The sequence below is a fragment of the Sphaeramia orbicularis genome, chromosome 19 (genome assembly GCF_902148855.1).
Source record: "Sphaeramia orbicularis chromosome 19, fSphaOr1.1, whole genome shotgun sequence".
NCBI lineage: Eukaryota > Metazoa > Chordata > Actinopteri > Kurtiformes > Apogonidae > Sphaeramia > Sphaeramia orbicularis.
Window position 1 is genome coordinate 39,698,040 of NC_043975.1, and position 21,180 is coordinate 39,719,219.

Here is a 21,180-nt window from a genome sequence, read left to right on the forward strand (position 1 = left end):
TAATATCCTGTATTATAACAACCAGTATTTCTGGGTGAGGCCATGAACTTATTGAACAGCCCTCGTATATAGGAGTAGGTCATCAGCATAGAGACAATTTAAGTTCCAAACTGGACCGAGAGACTCCACGAAATAATGGAAGGGATTTTAGAGCAATAGACAATGGTTCAATGGCTATGGCAAATAGTAAAGGGGACAGAGGACAACCCTGTCTAGTACCACGTGATAACATTTATGTTATCACGTGTAGTGATAGTAACTCGAGTGAATATCATTAGTGTGAATGCTAGCCAGGGGGGAGGTATAAAGAAGTTTGAGCCATGATATAAATCTGTTACCAAATTAGGTCTTTCCTACAGAGAAATTGCCAAGAAAGTCAAGGTGGCAGTAAGTACAATTTCCTTCACCATCAAAAGACACTCAGAAACTGTGGGAAATGCTGACAGGAAGAGGTCTGGCAGACCCAAAGCCAAAACAGAATCAGAAGACAAGTTTCATAGAGTCAACAGCTTGCGTGATCGACAACTCACAGGACAGCAGCTTCAAGCACAGCTCAATAGTGGTCATAGTAAGCAAGTCTCAGTTTCAACTGTGAAGAGAAGGCTGCGAGTTGCAGGTTTGATGGGTCGAGTTGCAGCAAGAAAGCCATTGCTGAGACTTCAGAATAAGAAAAAGAGGCTTACCTGGGCCATGAAACACTGCCAGTGGACTACTGAAGACTGGAGGAAGGTGTTATGGACTGATGAATCAAAATTTGAAATCTTCGGTTCATCCCACAGGACTTATGTACGCCGTCGAGTAGGTGAAAGGATGGTTCCTCAGTGTGTGACATCAACTGTCAAACATGGAGGAGGAAGTGTGATGGTCTGGGGCTGTTTTGCTGGATCCAGGGTCGGTGACTTGTACAGAGTGAAAGGCACCCTGAACCAAAACGGCTACCACAGCATTCTGTAGCGCCATGCAGTACCCTCTGGGATGCGCCTAGTTGGTCAGGGGTTCATCCTACAGCAAGATAATGACCCACAACATAAGTCCAAGCTATGCCAGAACTACCTTTAGAAAAAAGAACAAGATGATACGCTTGAAAACATGGAGTGGCCAGCACAGTCTCCAGACTTAAACCCCATCGAGCTGGTTTGGGATGAACTGAACAGAAGAGTGAAAGCAAAGCAACCTACAAGTGCTACACATTTATGGGAACTTCTGCAACAGAGTTGAGAAGAACTTTCTGAAGAATATTTGATTTCCATTGTAGAAAGAATGCCACAAGTGTATTCAGCTGTTACATCTGCCAAAGGTGGCTACTTTGATGAGTCAAAAGTTTAGAATACATTTTGGTTTCTAAATTGATTCCATGATTTCTTTTTTAACTTCAGTTGTTTATTTGTTCTATGCTTTAATTTCAGAGTACATGGAGACATTAAACTGCATCATTTTCAATGAAATTCTGGAAAAATTGGGGTGTTCTAAAACTTTGGACCGGTAGTGTATATGTGTGTGTGTGTGTGTGTGTGTGTGTGTGTATGTGTGTATGATGATTTTATAGCATGTACATTTTTGTCCAGGAAGGTCATCAGAGGGTGCGAAAATACAACACATCTAAGAGTAAAAGACACTGGATTTAAAAAATATAACTTAAAAGAAATGTTTCTGCCAAATTTAATGCTGAAAGCTACAACACTGCCAAAATAATCAGAAAATGAAAATAAATAAATAAATAAATAAATAAAAGAGAAAACTGTACAAAAATGTAAAAAGGACCTGAGGGTTAAAGTAAGAATCACTTCATAAGGATCTATCTGTCTTGTGAATTTCTAGAAATACTCAATGTAACATTACATCAGAGCTCTTGGCTGTTTATGTGCACACAGAGTTCAAGATGATCAGCAAAATGTCAGGCAAGGTCAAAGTCAGTGACTGTGACTACTGCAGGTAGCCCATAAACATGAGTGCAGTGGCCATACAATTTTCTTTTCTCAAAGTCAAAGTACATAGACTTATATATAGACTATATATGACTAAGAAGTTCAGCGTTACAGGAACATAACAGGAAGAACTAACTTTAATTTCAAACCAAGGCAATCCAGGTCCATATTTCCTCAGGCACTTTTTAATTATGCACAGGAACTACATGACTTGAATCTTATTAAACTTTTGGAAACAAATGAAGATTTTGCAAAACACAGGAAACAAGTTAACCAATCATAATTTATGAAAGAATTTACAATTTTGTTTCAATATCATTTACACTGAATTGTTGACATTTGACTAATTTACAGAGTCACACATCATGTACCAAAACACACACGCACTGCATCAAACTGTATGCCCTGTGAAATAGTAGTTCTTTTTCTAACTTCGCTCGGTGTTTCAATATGGGAAGCGCTTTAGGCGTGACCATCAACTATGGAAGCTCCAATGACATCACGTCTGTCAATGACAGACAGGTCGAGCCATGCTTGGGGACCCACCCCCTCCTATTACCATGGTCAACCCCTCCCTCCTAAATCATTCTCGCTTTCTTCTGTGAGAAACTACATTGCTCCCTCAACACGTTCCAGGCTTTTGGCTAGCTGCTTAACAGTTCTCAGACGTCCCGTCAAGGAGTATGTTGTCGAACACAGTTTCTACTTTAGTCCGGATCATGCTGATTAAGTGCTTCACACGAGGTACCAGACTAACGCGTCAAGGCGAGTTGAGTTTTACCGGTTTGGGCAACATTAGGTTGTTATCTCAACTTATTACTCTGAGTTTAGCTAACATGTTACGACAAGCTAACATTGCTATTGCTAGGCTATAGCTGCGCTATTAGCTCTAGCTTGGACAGGTGCTACGTGTCGTGATGAGCCGAGTCTGATATTTATCCCCCTTTCCATAGAATGTCTACAGCCGCAACCCCCGCCAAAGGGTCGGAGCTGAAGGCTAAAGAGGCTGCATCCCGCCCATGTCCCACGTCATGCGGTGCCACCATCTCGGGCAGGGACCCTCATCCAATGTGCATAGCGTGCATGGGCCCTAAACATACCCAAGCTTCGCTAGTGGACCCACTATACTGTTCTCACTGCGCTTCAGTGCCGGAGAAAATTTTGGAAAGGAGGCTGAGAGTAGCGGTAGCCAACAGTCAGGATCCCTGTCTGGCGGCCCCCACTTCTCAGGCTGATGTCCATCAGGCGCGAGCTCCGCTGAGCTGGGCAGACATGATGGATGCAGAATCCCCAGTTATGACCCCGCTGTTTGAAGGTTTAGATCAAGGGCTACTGGGAGATGAGGACGCAGAGTGTGATGCTAACTCTGACCTCCTCGACATGGGGGATATGGAGGAAGAAGAGGAGGATGACTCTCCTTTCCCACCCCAGCAGTCCAGACCTTCAAGTGCTACAGAGGTGGTTCCACCAATGGACGGCAACTTGTATGAGGTCTGCAAAAGGGCTGCAGCCAAACTGGGAATCCCCTGGCCAGCAGCCCAGGGTGCTGAGGGGATGGAGCAGGACCTGTATGATGGTAAGAGGCTCCCGCCAGCCCAGTCTCCACCCAAACAGCTTCTTCCAGCAGTACCTGCTTGTATGAAAGAAATGAGTCGGTACTGGCCCAGCCCCTTTAAAGCTATACCTACCAATGTGGCATTTCTCACAGCACTTAGTAAAAGTTTGAACTGTGATAACGTTAGTACAAACACAGAATCCAAATGCAGAACTCAGACACCAAAAATTAGTTCCAAAAGGTTTATTATTCACACACAGGTGAAATAATATTATGAGTGACAGAATCTTGAGGATAATGGTTGGAGATTTCCTCCTCTGATTTGTCCTCCGGATCGAGGGCGACAGCCCGTCTCCCCGAGCGGTGTTAGGAGTATTTTCCCCGACTGGGGAAAAGCAAAGGGAGGTCAGGGACGGAAACAGGTCATACACAGGCAGGCTAACAATCGAGCAACAGGACATAAGGACAAGGCAAAACTCACGTACCGGTAGTCAGGGCGAGAAGGTCAAAACCAGATATCAGATGAGGCAGACAAAAACCGACAGGGAGCAGGCAGAAGACGAGAAACCGAGGAATCCAAAAACAGGTCAAAAACAGGCAGGCAAACGAACAAACGAGATCAAAACGCTGGTAAGAACTACAGGAGTTACAAACTGGCGATTGACAAAAGGAAAAGACAGGGTTTAAATACACAAAAGGGAGGGAAGACAACTAGACACAGGTGGAGCAAATCAGGGCGGAGACAGGTAATCAGGACAGAAGTCAGGATGAACTGGGAACAGGAAGTAAAGACGACAGACAAGACACATGAGGGAAAACTTAACAAAATAAAACAGGAAGTGACACACAAAACATAAAAGACAGACAAAACCAGACTATCGTCTGGCTGCAGGTATGACAGTACCCCCCCTCCTAGGGACGGCACCAGACGGACCAGGGACATCAGGATGACTTTGATGGAACTGTCGGATTAGGTCAGGGTCCAGAATGCGGGACGCTGGCACCCAGGAACGCTCCTCAGGTCCATAACCCTCCCAATCCACAAGGTATTGGAATCCTCTTCCCCGGCGACGAGCTGCCATCAACCGCCGGACCGTGTAAGCTGGATCCCCGTCAATCATTCGTGGAGGAGGTGGGGGTTGGGTGGGTGGGACCAGATGGCTTTCTTTCACAGGTTTGATTTGACTGACGTGGAAAGTGGGATGGATCCTCATAGACCTTGGTAATTTCAGGCGAACAGAAACAGGGTTAATAATTTTTGAGATAGGGAATGGACCAACAAACCTGGGTGCCAACTTGCGACTTTCAATCCGCAGAGGAAGATGTTTGGCCGACAGCCAAACCCTCTGTTCCGGATGGTAAACGGGAGCGGGGCTTCTACGGGAGTCAGCCATGGTCTTGTAACGGCCCGAAGCCTTCAACAGGGCCTGTCTAGCTCGAGTCCAGGTCCTCTTGCATCTATGGATGAGAGCCAAGGCCGAAGGCACGCCCACCTCCTTTTCCAAAGAAGGGAACAAGGGCGGCTGATAACCATACACCACATGAAAAGGTGATAAACCAGAAGACGCACTGGGCAGTGAATTGTGGGCGAACTCCACCCACAACAGTTGACGGTTCCAGGAGGCGGGGTTCTGGGAGGCCAGCACACGGAGTCCCACCTCCAGGACCTGATTGAGCCTCTCTGTTTGGCCGTTGGTCTGCGGGTGAAAACCAGAAGACAGACTGACAGAAGCACCAACGAGAGAACAAAAGGCTTTCCAAAAACTGGCAATAAACTGGGGCCCTCTATCGGAGACCACGTCTCTGGGGAAACCATGCAGACGAAAAACATGGGTCAACAGTGCCTCCGCTGTCTCCTTAGCCGAAGGCAGTTTAGGTAGGGGAATAAAATGCACCATCTTAGAGAACCTATCCACTACCGTAAGTACAACCGTGTTACCGTTAGACAAAGGTAAACCAGTCACGAAGTCCAAGGCGATGTCCGACCAGGGCCTCTTGGGAACAGGCAACGGACGCAACTCCCCCATTGGAGCCTTATTAGAGACTTTGCTGACCGCACACACAGGACAGGCGGCCACATATTCAGCGACGTCCTTTTCCATAGCTGTCCACCAAAAGCGCTGTTTAAGCACAAACAGGGTCCTCTTCACCCCGGGATGGCACGCCATCTTAGATGCATGGCCCCACTGGATCACCTGAGAACGGAGGTGAGGAGGAACAAACAGGCGGTCTGGCGGGACGCCATCCGGAATTTCACAATCATTAAGGGCCTCCATGACCAACTTCTCAACACCCCACTGAAAAGCCCCCACCATACAGGAACTGGGCAGAATAGTCTCAGGTTCAGAAAAAGATGTGTCAGGAGAAAACACTCTGGAGAGAGCATATGGCTTCCCATTCTTAGAGCCAGGACGGTAGGAAAGAGTGAAATTAAAACGAGTGAAAAACAGAGCCCACCTGGCCTGACGAGAGTTGAGGCGTTTAGCTGAGCGCAGATACTCCAGGTTTTTGTGGTCTGTCCAGATGAGAAACGGCACGTCCGTCCCCTCCAACCAGTGGCGCCATTCCTCCAATGCCACCTTGATGGCCAACAACTCACGGTTTCCAATATCATAGTTCCTTTCAGCAGACGACAGTCTCTTGGATAGATAAGCACAGGGGTGGAGCCTGTTGTCAGAAGGAGAGCGTTGCGATATAACTGCCCCAACACCCAAGTCGGAGGCGTCGACTTCCACCACAAACTGCAGAGCCGGGTCGGGGACGGACAAGATGGGTGCCGTGGAGAACGCCCCCTTCAGGCGGTTGAAGGCTTTATCCGCTTCAGGATTCCACCTGAACACAGACTTAGAAGAAGTGAGAGCATGCAGGGGGGCAGCCACGCTGCTGAACCCCCGGATAAACTTCCTGTGGAAGTTAGCAAATCCTAGAAATCTTTGAACGTCCTTCCGGGACGTTGGAGTCGGCCACTCCCTAACCGCACTAACCTTTTCAGGGTCCATCTGGACGCTTCCTTCCGAAATGATGAAGCCCAAAAAAGACACCGAAGGCTGGTGGAATTCGCACTTCTCCGCCTTGACAAACAGTTGGTTAGCGAGGAGTCTCTGGAGCACCTGTCGCACATGCTGAATGTGTGTCTCCTTGTCTGGGGAAAAAATCAAAATGTCGTCCAAATAGACAAACACAAATACGTTCAGCATGTCTCTGAGCACATCGTTAACCAGGGCCTGGAAGACAGCAGGAGTGTTGGTCAGACCAAAGGGCATCACCAGATATTCGTAGTGGCCACTAGGAGTGTTAAACGCTGTCTTCCATTCATCTCCTTCCCTGATTCTAACTAAATGGTAGGCGTTACGAAGGTCTAGTTTGGAGAAGATCTTAGCACCATGCAATAGTTCAAAGGCTGAGGACATCAGTGGCAAAGGGTATCTGTTGCGGACTGTAATATCATTAAGCCCCCGGTAGTCAATACATGGCCTTAGTGACTTGTCCTTTTTATCCACAAAAAAGAAACCTGCTCCTGCAGGCGACGAAGAGGGCCTAATTAACCCATCAGCCAGGGACTCGTCAATGTACTTTTTCATGGCTAAGTTTTCTGGACCAGACAGAGAATATAACCTCCCTTTAGGAGGAGATGTACCAGGGCGTAAGTCTATGGAGCAGTCATAAGGACGATGAGGAGGCAGGGCCGTAGCCTTAGACTTACTGAAAACCTCTTTTAAATCGTGGTAACACAGTGGAACCTTCTCTAGTGCAGGAAAATCCTTATTTTCCTCCAAGGGAACACTAACTGGGGCTACAGAAATCTGTGACGCTTTGGGAGGACTAACAGGCAATTCAACAAACTTGCATCGAGTTTCACAGTCTTTACTCCACGAAATAACCTCCCCTGTGCCCCAATCAATAAATGGTTCGTGGGTCTGTAACCATGGGTAACCCAGAATTAGTGGCTGAGTTTCAGAGTTATAAACATGAAAGCTAATGCTTTCAGTGTGCCCATCCAAGAACTGCACAGCAACTGGCTCAGTACAATGAGTAATACGGCAGATCACGTGATCGTCCAGGGCTCGGGCTTCCAGCGGACGCTGAACCGGGGTCGAGTTGAGTCCCAGTTTATCTACCAGGTTCTGGTCCATAAGGTTAGCGTCGGACCCGGAATCGATCAGGACGGGGTGCTGGAGAGACAGAGAGTTAGAGCACAGAAGAACCACAGGAAACGGGCGAGTGACAGTAGATAAACACACAGTTCTGCTCAACAGCGACCCCTCACCTGTCTTGGCATCAGGCCTAAGAGTGCAGTTGCTTACTCTGTGTCCACTTTGTCCGCAGTACAGGCAGAGACCCTCAGCCATGCGTCGACGGCGTTCTTCTGCTGAGATATGAGTCCGTCCCAACTGCATAGGTTCTTCCTTGTTACTACCAGTCTCCGCCACAGGAAGGCGTAACATCTCACGACCAGGTCCCCTACTGGATGGAGAGTTGACCTCTGGTTCAACAGACTGCCAAACAGCCTCCTGATCAGCGACCCGGATGGCCTCGGTGATGACATCGTCTAGGGAGTGAAGCTGCTGGCGGAGCGCCAGCTCACGGCCAACAGAGCGATTAAGGCCGGTCAAAAAGGCAGTGATCAGGGCTTGGTTGTTCCACCCTGATTCCACTGCTAGGGAACAAAAGGCGCTCACATACTGCCTGATAGATCTCTCTCCCTGTCTGAGCCTCATAATCTGGTGACCAGCGAACTGGCTCCGAACCGGGTGATCGTATACCCTCTTAAGTTCAGATACCAGAGCCGAAAAAGACTGAACTGCAGGAGAACTTTGTTCAAACAGAGCATTAAAGTAGCTGAGAGGGGGACCCTCCAGCAGGCTAGCCACATAGGCAATCTTTACAGAGTCTTTAGCAAAACGAACAGGTTGAGAATCAAAAATTAACTGAAGCTGGGTAAAAAAGTCTCGACAGGTGTCGGGATTACCAGAATACTTGGATGGCGCCGGAATGTTCGGCTCAGCCGAGTCTCGAACTGGCGGGTTGGCGGCCCGACTCTCGCCTGACACAGCTGCAGCCGCAGCTTGGGTACTAGTGAGTAGGGCAACCTGAGTAGTAAGCTGGTTCATCTTGTCGAGAAGGGAGTGGAGAACCTGATCATGTCCCCCTAGCCTGTACCCCTGGGACTGAATAGCCTCCTTGACCTGTGTGAGTTCTGCTGGATTCATACTTTGGCCAGTTTGTACTGTGATAACGTTAGTACAAACACAGAATCCAAATGCAGAACTCAGACACCAAAAATTAGTTCCAAAAGGTTTATTATTCACACACAGGTGAAATAATATTATGAGTGACAGAATCTTGAGGATAATGGTTGGAGATTTCCTCCTCTGATTCGTCCTCCGGATCGAGGGCGACAGCCCGTCTCCCCGAGCGGTGTTAGGAGTATTTTCCCCGACTGGGGAAAAGCAAAGGGAGGTCAGGGACGGAAACAGGTCATACACAGGCAGGCTAACAATCGAGCAACAGGACATAAGGACAAGGCAAAACTCACGTACTGGTAGTCAGGGCGAGAAGGTCAAAACCAGATATCAGATGAGGCAGACAAAAACCGACAGGGAGCAGGCAGAAGACGAGAAACCGAGGAATCCAAAAACAGGTCAAAAACAGGCAGGCAAACGAACAAACGAGGTCAAAACGCTGGTAAGAACTACAGGAGTTACAAACTGGCGATTGACAAAAGGAAAAGACAGGGTTTAAATACACAAAAGGGAGGGAAGACAACTAGACACAGGTGGAGCAAATCAGGGCGGAGACAGGTAATCAGGACAGAGGTCAGGATGAACTGGGAACAGGAAGTAAAGACGACAGACAAGACACATGAGGGAAAACTTAACAAAATAAAACAGGAAGTGACAGACAAAACCAGACTATCGTCTGGCTGCAGGTATGACATGAACATGAACAACCCACCTCCCTCCAAAGCCCCGCTGGCTTCCCAAGTCGTCAGAAATCGACGCATGGTCAGAGCCCCATAGCAGCACTTTTTGACGCAGGGGGTATCCCTTCCACATTGAAATCCGACACGGAGGGCAGCCTGATAGAAATGCATGTAAATCCCTCAGCGTCATTGAGCTCTGATGCTTTCCTCTTTCCTGATGCGTCTAGTGGAAGCGGAGGTGGAGGTGGAGGTCCGGTCCACTTTGATGTGTTCACAGACGTCTCCCTCAGTAATCAGATACATCATCCACCTGCCGCGGCTCCTGTTTCATCAGTAGACCTTGTATTTAAGGGTCTGGTCTGTATTTAAGGGTCTGGTCTGTGCAGCGCTGGGTCAGTGTCTTTGCTATACCTCACCACCCAGGCGATGGGTGCGTGCACTTTGAACGCGTGGCCTCCACGAATTTTCCGTGGACATTTGAAGTTTCGTAGTCCATACATTTATCATCCTACATTGTGTGACACCAAGTACATGTACCTGTATGAGTCCCATAGTCAGTCATAAAAGCTGACCTTTGTGCAGACCTGTCTGTGAGTCCACTACAGCTGACTTCCGGACTTTTATCTCCATCCTTTATTCATCGGACTCCTGTTTCTTCCCAAGTTGTTGTTTCTGTTAATAAATCCGTTTTTTCCCTTCCACATATGCATTTCAGTTCTAGCCAAACACATCCCTAGACAGTAGACTGCTGTCAGTGACAGGCGAAGCAGCACGAGTGAAGCGTCAGATTCAGAGGTGCACATATCGGATGCGGAGACGGCGATAATGGATCGGATGCTGGAGGGCCATAATGGATGACTGACAAGAGGCTCAGTCAGGTTCGGCCAATTATTTTATTCGGACCAAATAAAATGATTGGTCAGACTTTTATCAGAAATATATGAGAATTAAACATTTTTGAGTTTCAAAACCTGGTGGATTTCTTTTACATTTTATGTTGACACATGCTTATTAGGAGCATTTTAAGATGACAAAAGAGAAGTGTAAAAATGCCACATCATACGGTATAGCTTTAAGAGCAAGCTACCTACCAAGGGCTGTTCCAAGCTGGAGGTCCAGGGGATGAGTGAGCTGGGGCTGGCCAAACCCCCAGCTGTGGAGCCTTCAGTGGCTCATCACCTCCACCCCAATCAGAAATCACTCTCAGCGTCTTCCAGCATTTCTCTGCCCAGTAAGTCAGATCGCCTCACCGCATCGATTTACCAGAGGATGTACAAAGATGCAGCGCAGTCAGTGTGCTCCTTATCGCTGTCACACTGCTGTCTGCATACCAGGCTGAGATACTGGAGGAGATGGGTTGTCAGCTGGATTCTCAGGCTCCGAACCCCATCCTCTGGGATGAGATATGTGTGGTGCATTACCTTCTCCTACGCTCCTCTAGGGGAGCAGTTCAGGGTTGTGGCCGTGTTATGGGGCTAGCAGTCACAGGTGAGAGAGCCCTGTGGCTGAATCTGTCTGGTCTGGGTGATTCTCAGAAAGCTGAGATCATGGATGCAGCATAAGACCCAACCAAGGGTCTCTTTGACCCTGAGTTGGAGAAGATGAGGGAAACAAGCACCCGCAGGAAGCAGGAAGGAGAAGCTTTAGACTTCTGCTTGCCACGTAAACCCCAGCCATGTCCATCTCAGCCCCCCAGTGCTGGCTTTGCAGCGGCAGCTATGAGGGGGAAACACAGCGGCCCCAGGGCGCATAAGCCGGGGCCAGCACAGCAGACAGGCCACCAGTCTAAAGCTGAGAACCCAAAGCCATGGGGAAAACAGTCCTTTGCAGCCGTGGCAGCGAGGAATCGGCCATCTTCTCACCCCGGTGAGGGGAAGAAGAAGTGTGCAACCTAGCACAGCCTCTCTTTCCACCTTTAAAAAGACGGCGAGAGGGATTCAGCCCCTTAACACTAAGTTTGGAGGCTCCTATGGTTCCCTGTTCTTCAGGAGCCCTCCTTCAGTCTCTCTCCCCACAGTTTCAGGGAGTGGAGACACAGGGGCAGGTTACACAGTGTCACCAAGCACTCACACAGTGTCACCACATGGTTCCAGGGTCTCTGTTAGTGCCACCAAACACTTTACAGTACCACCAGTTTCTTTGTTCTCTCTCAGGGGAAATAGAAAAATTAAAGAATGCATCCCTGCATCCAGGCACGTTGCCAAGGGCAGAATGCTCCCCTCAATTAATGAACAAAAAAATGTTCATAAAAAAGAAAAGAGAACATTGCTGTGGCCCGCCATTCCTAATAGGGGGAGCCAAAACTCCTCCGGCAGGGAACAGCCCTATTTGTCGCGGGTGGATGACGTCACTCACGTGCGACGTTTTGGGTCCGCTAGCTCCACAAGTGGAACGGTGGTGGGCATGCACATCTCCTCCTTGGGTGTTGTCAACTGTTGCAAAGGGGTTACAGACTGCAGTTTGCTACCAGGCCACCCAAATTCGGCGGCGTGTTAACTTTTGTAGCAAATGAAGCTTCAGCTCAGGTCTTGGAAGAGTAGATTGTGATGTTATTATGCAAACACGCAATCAGACCAGTCCCAAGCGAGGAAATTCATCAGGGTTTTTATTCCCGTTACTTCCTCATTCCAAAGAAGGGCAGTTCATCTCTGCGGCCCACTTTAGACTTCCATATGTTAAACATTTATGGAAATACAAGTTCAGAATGCTGACACACAAAGTGCTCTGCAGTGCGATCCGTCAAAACGATTGGTTTGTGACGATCGATTTTGCAGACGTGTATCTTTACATTGCCATTTATCCAGCACTCAGGAAATTTCTCAGGTTTGCCTATCGAGGAGCAGCCTACGAGTTCCAGACAATCCCATTTGGTCTTTCTTTAGCTCCGAAGGTGTTCAGCAAATGTGTGGAGGCAGCGCTGTTTCCATTAAGGAACAGCAGCATCAGAATATTTTCATACATAGACCCAGATCTCATATGCTCCCACTCACAGGAGCAGGAGGTCAGAGATCCTGTTACGGTGTTAAATCACCTCAGGGACCTTGGTTTCAGAATAAACGAGGTAAAGAGTCGCCTGGAGCCGGCACAGTGCACAGAGTACCTGGGGCTCAGTATAAACTCCCTCACTTACCGCGTCAGGCTGTCAGAGGGGAGGGAGACGGCTTTCAGACAGTATCTCACACTTTTTCAACTAGGGAAAGTGGTGATATTCAGAGTGTGCCTCCAAATTCTCGGACTCATGGCGTCGGTTATATCTGTGGTGCAATTAGGGCTGCTTATGATGAGGGATTTTCAGAGATGGACAGTGTCTCTGCGTCTCTGCTCTCAGCGTCATCTGCACCGCAGAGTGAAAGTAACGGCGCAGTGTGTCACGGGCGTGGAGAGACCTGGAAGTGCTGACGTCAGGCGTACCTCTGGGAACGGTGTTGTCCAGGGTAACCATGACAATGGACATTTCCCTGTCGGGATGGGATGCAATGCTATTGGGCAGAACGGCCAATGGCATGTGGTCCTGATGGATGGCTCAGCTCCACATAAATGTGTTGGAAATGCAGGCAGTGTTTTTAGCACTCAGGCATTTTTTGCCTCATCTACAGGGGCGTCACGTGTTGGTGAAGACAGACAATACCACTGTGGTCACTTATATCAGAGGGGCACTTGCTCTCTGCAGCTGCACAAGCTAGCTCAGAGGATAATTGTGTGGGGCAGTACATGGTTCCTGTCCCTCTGAGCGACCCATGTAGCAGGGATTCTGAACAGGGGAGTGGACACTGGATAGCAGAGATAATGCAGCTTCTGGTGGACGAGCCATGGCCGCTCCCCATACGCAGGGATCTTCTTTCCCAGGTGTGGGGCGAGATTTATCATCCTCACCCAGACCACCTCTCTCTGTGGGCGTGGCCCGTGAGAAGTGGAACTTGAATGCTGCAGGCCTGCCCCCTGAAGTAGTTAACACTATTCAGAATGCCAGAGCCTCCTCCACTCGCTCACTTTACAGTGGTAAGTGGCGGGTTTTTGAGGAGTGGTGCAATAATAGGGGCACTATCCCTTTCCGGTGTTCTGTGGTGGAGGTGCTTTGTTTTCTGCAGGAGTTGTTGGATAAAGGAAAAGCTTTTTCCACAGTTAAGGTTTATTTGACAGCAATTTCAGCTTGTCATGTAGGTTTTGGTGAGAAGTCGGCGGGGCAACATCCGTTGGTATGTCGCTTCATGAAGTGGGCCCGCCGTAAGCTCCCAGTGTCCAGGCCGCATGTGCCTTTGTGGGATCTGTTGTTGGTTCTGGATGCCCTTTCAAACCACCCATTTGAACCCACTGAGGTGGTGGGCTTAAGATTTCTTTCCTTGAAAACTGCTTTGCATCTGGCTCTGACCACTGCGAAGCGGGTGAGTGACCTACAGGCTTTGTCAGTCCACCCCTCATGTTTGCAGTTGGCTCCTGGGCGTGCTAAAGCATGCCTTCAGCCTAATCCAGCGTTTGTACCTAAAGTAATGGAGTCATCATATAGATGTCCTACTTTAGAGCTGTTAGCTTTTCACCCTCCACCGTTCTCCTCAGAGGAGGACAAACGCCTTCACACCCTATGCCCCGTGCGGGCTCTGGGGGTGTATGTTGATAGAACAGCTGGGTTCAGGAGAACCAATCAGTTGTTTGTTTCCTGGGCCACCCCTCATAAGGGCAGGCCACCGTCCTGTCAAAGGCTGTCACACTGGACTGTGGAAGCCATTTCTATTGCTTACAGGTGTAAGGGCTCTCAGCCACCTCTAGGAGTGAGAGCCCACTCTACCACAAGCATGGCCTCATCGTAGGCCTTATTTAGAGGAGTGTCAGTTCAGGACATTTGTACAGCAGCAAGTTGGGCTACGCCTCACACGTTTGTGCGCTTTTATAGGCTTGATGTTGTTCATCTGTCACTGTCTCATGCAGTGCTGGAGGCAGGTACTGACGGTTTAGTGTAAAGGTCTCTCTTGAAGTCGTGTAAGGTCACGGTGTCAGGGAGCGGTTGCAATTTGGGAGTGGGCTATATCTCCCATAGTGAAACACCAAGCGAAGTTAGAAAAAGAACGTAGGGTTACTTGCGTAATCCCTGGTTCTTTGATAACAGAGTGAGGTGTTTCACCAACATTTCCCTCCTTGCTGGCACGGAAGAAAGCAGGTTAAATGATTTAGGAGGGAGGGGTCGACCGTGGTAATAGGAGGGGGCGGGTCCCCAAGCACGGCTCGACCTGTCTGTCATTGACAGACATGATGTCATTGGAGCTTCCATAGTTGATGGTCATGCCTAAAGCGCTTCCCATAGTGAACCTCACTCTGTTATCGAAGAACCGGGGATTATGCAAGTAACCCTACGTTTTGTTTTTATTTTTTTGTAATCTGATGCCATTTAAATGTAATAGAATGATAAATATGCATCATTCTCACCATCTGTTCAAATTTACTTTAAAAATTAATGATTTAAAAAATAGTAATAATATAATAATAATAATAATAATAATAATAATAATAATAATAATACTTAAGTACAGTAACAGTGCAGCTCAATAGCACAGCAAAATGTTCTAAAATAAATTCACAGTCTTGAATTTGTCATTTCTTTCATTAGAACATCTAGTATACTGTAACCTCATCACTCATTTATCCATATAGTTGTGATAGTGTTTATTATATACTTACATAGATTGTAAAGGTTTCTATTATTTGTACTAACAGTTAGTATATCCACTGTTCCCCAATAACCAAAGGGTTGGCGGTTCGAATCCCTCTCTGTCCTAGTCATGTGCTGTTGTGTCGTTGGGCAAGTTAAAATGAAGTTTTTATATAAATATTTAATATTTAAATAACAATTGATTGATTTTATGATAATTCTGGGCCTATATTACTGCAAGAGAGAATTCTCAGCATAGTTTTTTGATTGATTCTTGCCTGTGTATTGGAAGATACTGAGAAAGAAATGAGGAGAAAAGTATAAATGAAGCAGAAATGAATAAAAAAAACATTTAATGTAAAAGATTCAGGCCCTGCAAGCCAAACCCCATGTTCCACTGACTCCTCCTGGTCTGTGAAATATGAGATGTATAGTAATAATAATAATAATAATGAATAAAAATAATGGATTTATATAGTGCTTTTCTAAGTACACATACTCAAAGCACGTACAGTGGATCCATTATTCATTCACTCACACAGTCACACTCTGGTGGTGGTACTCTACATATATAGCCACAGCTGACCACCACACATTCATACACCAGTGTGAATAGCAGCACTGGAGGCAAGGAGGGTGAGGTGTCTTGCCCAAGCACAGCACATGATTAGGACAGAGCAGGATTCAACCCGCCAACCCTTCGGTTAGTGGACGACACGCTCCACCTCCTGAGCCACAGCTGCAAAGTAAAAAGTGATTCAGCTCAATACAGAATAAACTAACTTATGTTAAAAAGAAACTACTGTAAAACAAGTAGCTCTGAAGACACAACTTTGTTCATTATGAAAAAGAATTAAGATGTCGTTAGTTTAATATAAGAGTCACATATTTTGATTCCTTTTAACAGGATTACATAAAAAAAAGAAAGGACAAAAAGATATAAAATAATATAGAATATATATATTTATACAATATTTTATACAAAATATAAAGAATGACAGAAGGGAGGAACAGTTCACAAATTGATTTCATTACGTTAAGTGTTTATCACCCACCTCTATATAGCATTTAACTTATCTCATGTATGAATAAAGTTTGGTGGTCAATGACAGTCAGTAAATTTACAAATGACAGCTGAGGAAAAGAAAAGCAAAGACAGAAGAGAGAAGAGCAAAGGTTGTCTTGGCTATAAAAGTCATCACAGATAAAGCCTCCATGCTGTAAAACACCACCTCTGTGATTCTGGTCAGGAAACTATGCCATGTTTATCTGAATCAAACACACACCACATCCAGTAACTCACACTCTGATGGAGTACATTACTCAGTGGTCAGTCATTATCCATGAAGGCTGCTTTCATTCACTTAGTACAATTCCCTCATCTTAATTAAATTAGTAAATAACTGTTTTAGTCAATCTGTGTCTAATCTGAGAGGAATATAAAACAATTTGTATATAGGCACCACACATTATCTAACATGTATTCAATATTAGCTCATTATTAGAAGCAATAAAACAATAACACTCACCCATAACCCCTCACTACACACATTTCCCACACATCCAGTCTCCATGACAGAAATATCACTTCATCATCATCTTCATCAATCAATCAGGATGCCAAGGGAACCAATGCAATCCTGACAATAAAAGCTGTGTTTATGCATTTTTATGACTGTGGATGCCAATAAAAAGAGGCTGTAGGTTAATTTACTCCAACATATTCACCTCTGACTGAGTCTGCATGGCTTTTCAGGTCTGTTGTTGTCTACATTTTTATTTGGTCTTCTGCATTGTAAAAAGTAAGACAAATACATTTATTCGATAAAATAGAGTGGTTTCAACAAATATTAAGTTGAATGAAACATTTAAATGATTCATCAATCTATATACTCTATACACTTAAAAAATTTAAAAACTCAAATTTCACTGAATTTCAATAACAAATTTTCTTGTTTCAAATGATTAATATTTGAATTGGTTTTGTTTTACTGATTTTTCCAGATACAGATTATAATCAATATTATTTTTGCTGATGTGGAACTCACATCACACAGAACTCACACACCAGTTTTGCTGACTCTCTGTGACCGAAATGTACAGAAAGATATACTTTTCATTCATTTCATATTTTGAATCTCAGAATATTTAGGGATATATTGCCTTAATTGCAATGTAGGTAAGAAATAATAAGAAATACTGATGATTAAAACATCAGTAAAACAATAAAGAATATTAAGATTCATTCATTAATTCAAGCACTTCAACCACAAGTAACATGAATCAGCTGAACCAAGATCTAATTCGAATAAAATATAGTGAACTTTTTTCTCTGTGTTGATCTTTTTATTATATGTTTACATCAGTGTGTCGGTAACTGCTTTGTTCATTTAAAATAAATAGGTATCATGTTAACATCATCTTTAAGGATGTCTGCTGGTTTCATTTGCATTAATGGCTGTGCATGTGGTGACTTGTTTCTTCATAGATTATTATATATAACTATTGTAATGCCCATACTCATGTCCACATTCTTTTTATGGTCCTGTGGTTTTATACCCATCAAAAGGAGATCTGTGTAAAAAGCAAAGGCTTACTTGAACTTTGACGCCCTCTACTGGTTTCAAATAGGACAGTTTGTCTAAAATAAACCACACTTGATAGAAGTGGTAGAGGGGATTTACATTTTATGCCCCTTTGTATTTCCTCTCCACTACATTTCAGTGGTAGTATACTTTTTATTGCATTACATTTGTCTGATAGCTGTAGTTACATTTCAGATTTACATTTTTTTCCTTCCTGTTCAATGAAAACCATATAAACCATAGCAAGGTCCAACAGAACCTTCCATCAATTTTGTGTTTAGCTGGTAAAGTAACGGGTCATTTGGGTCTGACATGAGATCCTGGCAACTAGTGAATCAACCAAATCTTCCATGCAAACTAAGGTAGCCCAAACACAGACAGGTAATACACATCTAAAAATGCTGCAATTTAATTGGCTAACGGGACTTTATTTTACACCAGAATAACTTAACAAATTCAACATACAGATCCCAGATCTCTGTAATAGATGCAGAGAAGATAACAGCATTTTGTTCCATTGTGTATGGTTATGCCCAGAAATAAAGGAATTTTGGGGAGAAGTTAGAGGTATGTTACAGGAGATTTTAATCAGTGAAACTAGTGCTAGAACTGTTTTTTATATTATGATTATACCCTGAAGAAAGTCACATAAATCGCTATGAAAAAAATCCTCATAAACCTGGGAATATTACAAACAAAGAGAGTGATTGCTGCGTGACGGAAAGAAATGGGCAAACCAAACATAGCAAAATGGCTAAAAGAATTGTCTTTTTGTTTACCACTTGAGAAAATCACATACACTTTAAAAGACAAACAAGACACTTTTGAAAAAGTGTGGGGCAGTTTCATTAATTACATTACAAACAAAGATTTGACTTATCTGTTGCGGGTATCTGGGACATCAAAATTATTCCCTGTACAGGTCCACAATCATATGCTGTGTTCTGACAATACTACTCTACTACTCATAGATTCAAGCATTGATTTTAAATGTGACTTTTTGTTTGATTGTTTATATGTTTCTATTTTGTATATATAGCCTGTAAAAATCTCAATAAACATAATATTGAAAAAAAAAATCTTCCTAGCACTAAAACATACATTTTATTACATGACAAAACATATATTCATCACATGAATATATTCATCAAATGACAACATGATGAATATAAACAATATTTGAAGTCTAAAACCAATGGCAGATTCATCACATTAAATGCCTGAATGCATACTCACCTAACTTCTGATAGCATGGACAGCTGAGGACACTGTTATTTAAAAATTCTTCTAAAAGTTTTTTAGTTGACTCGGTGGCTTTATTTTGCTATTTTAATGGTATGTTTTTATATTATTTTAATGTGATGAATTTTAATGTAGTGATATTTCTTTTATTATAATGCATTTACATTTATCTGTGAAAAATGCTATAGAAATGACGCTTACTTACTTTACCAATTAATATGAACATACAGAACTGTATAAAAGTCCCAAACCAACATTAGGTTTGTCGGTTTTTGTAAAGTTCTAATGACCACACACATATTTGTCAGCCTCTGTATTAAGATATCATCTGGATATATGGGAAGTATGTACAACAGTAAAATCACAAGTTTAAGGAAAAAACAGCTTCTATAAATCAAAGTGGTTGTGTGACCTCTCTTTGCACTTAGCATGTCTTAAACAATTTTGTTCATATGATATTTTTTACATTAATTTTCTGATGCTTACTGGCTTACTAGGTTTTATTCAACACATCAAATGTTTCTAATTGTTTGTGCTGCCTCTTTTCCTGGATTCAGGGGTCACACTAATAATGACCTCAACTTTTTTGTGTGTTTTAAGACTGGGCACAAATTTCCTGCATTTTTTTGTTTATTTGAAGAAAATATTTCAATCCTGCAAAAAAAAATAAAGATGAAAGTGGAATAGGATTTTTGCACAGGACTGCATTTTCCTTTTTCTTTACAAACTTACAAAGTTTGAATTTTAGTTGCTGGGAAAGATGTGTTTGCATGCTAATAACTTGACCTATGTTTTAGTCAAATAAATGCACGTTTATGTCCCATAACATAATATTTTAGCCAGTAAATTTTCAGCTTAAATGCTGTTGACAGCAAATGCATTATAGTGTAGCATCCTAACAAAAGTCATGACACTTCACATTAAGAGCTGGTCTAAACCAGACTCTTAAGCCAATTTACAGAAACCCAACAGAATCCTATAGGAGCAAACACTTGGTGACAGTGGCAAGGAAAAACATCCGTTTAACAGACAGAACCTCAAGCAGACCGTGGCTTTTGGAAGATGGTTGTCTGCCAATTGAGGTAAAAGTGAAAAGGTTAAAAGGAGAGAGAGAGGGAGAGAGAAAGAGAGACAGAGACAGACAGAGAGAAAGAGACAGAGAGACAAAGAGATCATGGGCTCATGATTCCGGAACCCTATGTAAAAGGAACACCTCTCGTTCCGCAACCAAGGTGTGATGTTTTGAGGACGGTGACCCCCAGCATGGGAGAGACAGTGGCACTGGCATGATTCTGTGCCTATGTGCCATTTTCACCCAGGGCATGAACCCGGCTGTGGTGGGCACGAAGCCAGGCTGGTACAAAGCCGACTGTGGCGGTCACGAAGCCGGTAGCAGCAGCCACAGAATCCATGCCAGCACCTCCATATGCGCCCGCTGTCTCTCCCGTGCCAGATGGATTTAAAAATGAGCGCTGCATCACCACCCCTTTGATTCCAGAATGCAGGCTCCGCTGTGTAAAAGTCCAGCCTGTCTCACCTCTGTTACACCTGTCAAGGAACATTTGCGTCTCTGAACGATGTGAGTCATACATGCGTAGAAACGTTAATCTCTGTCAGCCATCTTTTACAACTCACTACGGCAACCTCGCTACGACAAATCACTGTTGTATGAGTCAAATTGTGTTAAACTACAGAGACATGACTTCACCTTTAAGGAGTATCTCTCTCTAGTGATCAGAAGTGATTTTGAGAGTCAATTAATATGCCTACTTTCGGTTTCTTTCACAGCGGAGACGTGCGAACAGGAACTTCCTGGCCATCCAGGCAGACGGATCACATTGACACGCTGGTTGTGGGTGCTGGGACCAGTGGTCTGAGGCTCCATCTGCCGCTGCTAGCACCACACTACTAACATTAGCCGCACAGCTTAAGAGCTCATAGCAAGTCATTTGTCCTAGCAAGGTTGCGGTAGCGACTCTTTCAGATAAGTATGTGCCTGGCTACAAGGGGCTTTGTAAGTGAGGAGTGTTTTGAGGGAGCCAGTGCAGAGAAGTCAATGCAGGAGAAACATGGATCTGATGCCGGGTCTAGTCAGTACACAGGCAGCAGCATTCTGGACTAACTAAAGGGTCTTTAAAGTTTTTTTAGGGACAGCCTGAAAAAAATGAATAACAATTTAGTCTGGATGTAAGAAAAGCATGGATTATTTTTTTCCCCATTATTCTGTGTTAAAATATGCCTAATTTTAGCAACATTACTCAGACGAATAAAGGCAGTCCTAGAAATCTGTTTAATGTGCAAGTTCACTG

At 44.6% G+C, this 21,180-nt stretch overlaps 1 pseudogene; it reads left to right on the forward strand.

The window, feature by feature from the left end:
* Positions 1-11,004: 11,004 nt before the first annotated feature.
* LOC115439433 (uncharacterized) lies at positions 11,005-20,334 on the forward strand (annotated as a pseudogene).
* The last annotated feature ends 846 nt before the right edge of the window (positions 20,335-21,180 follow it).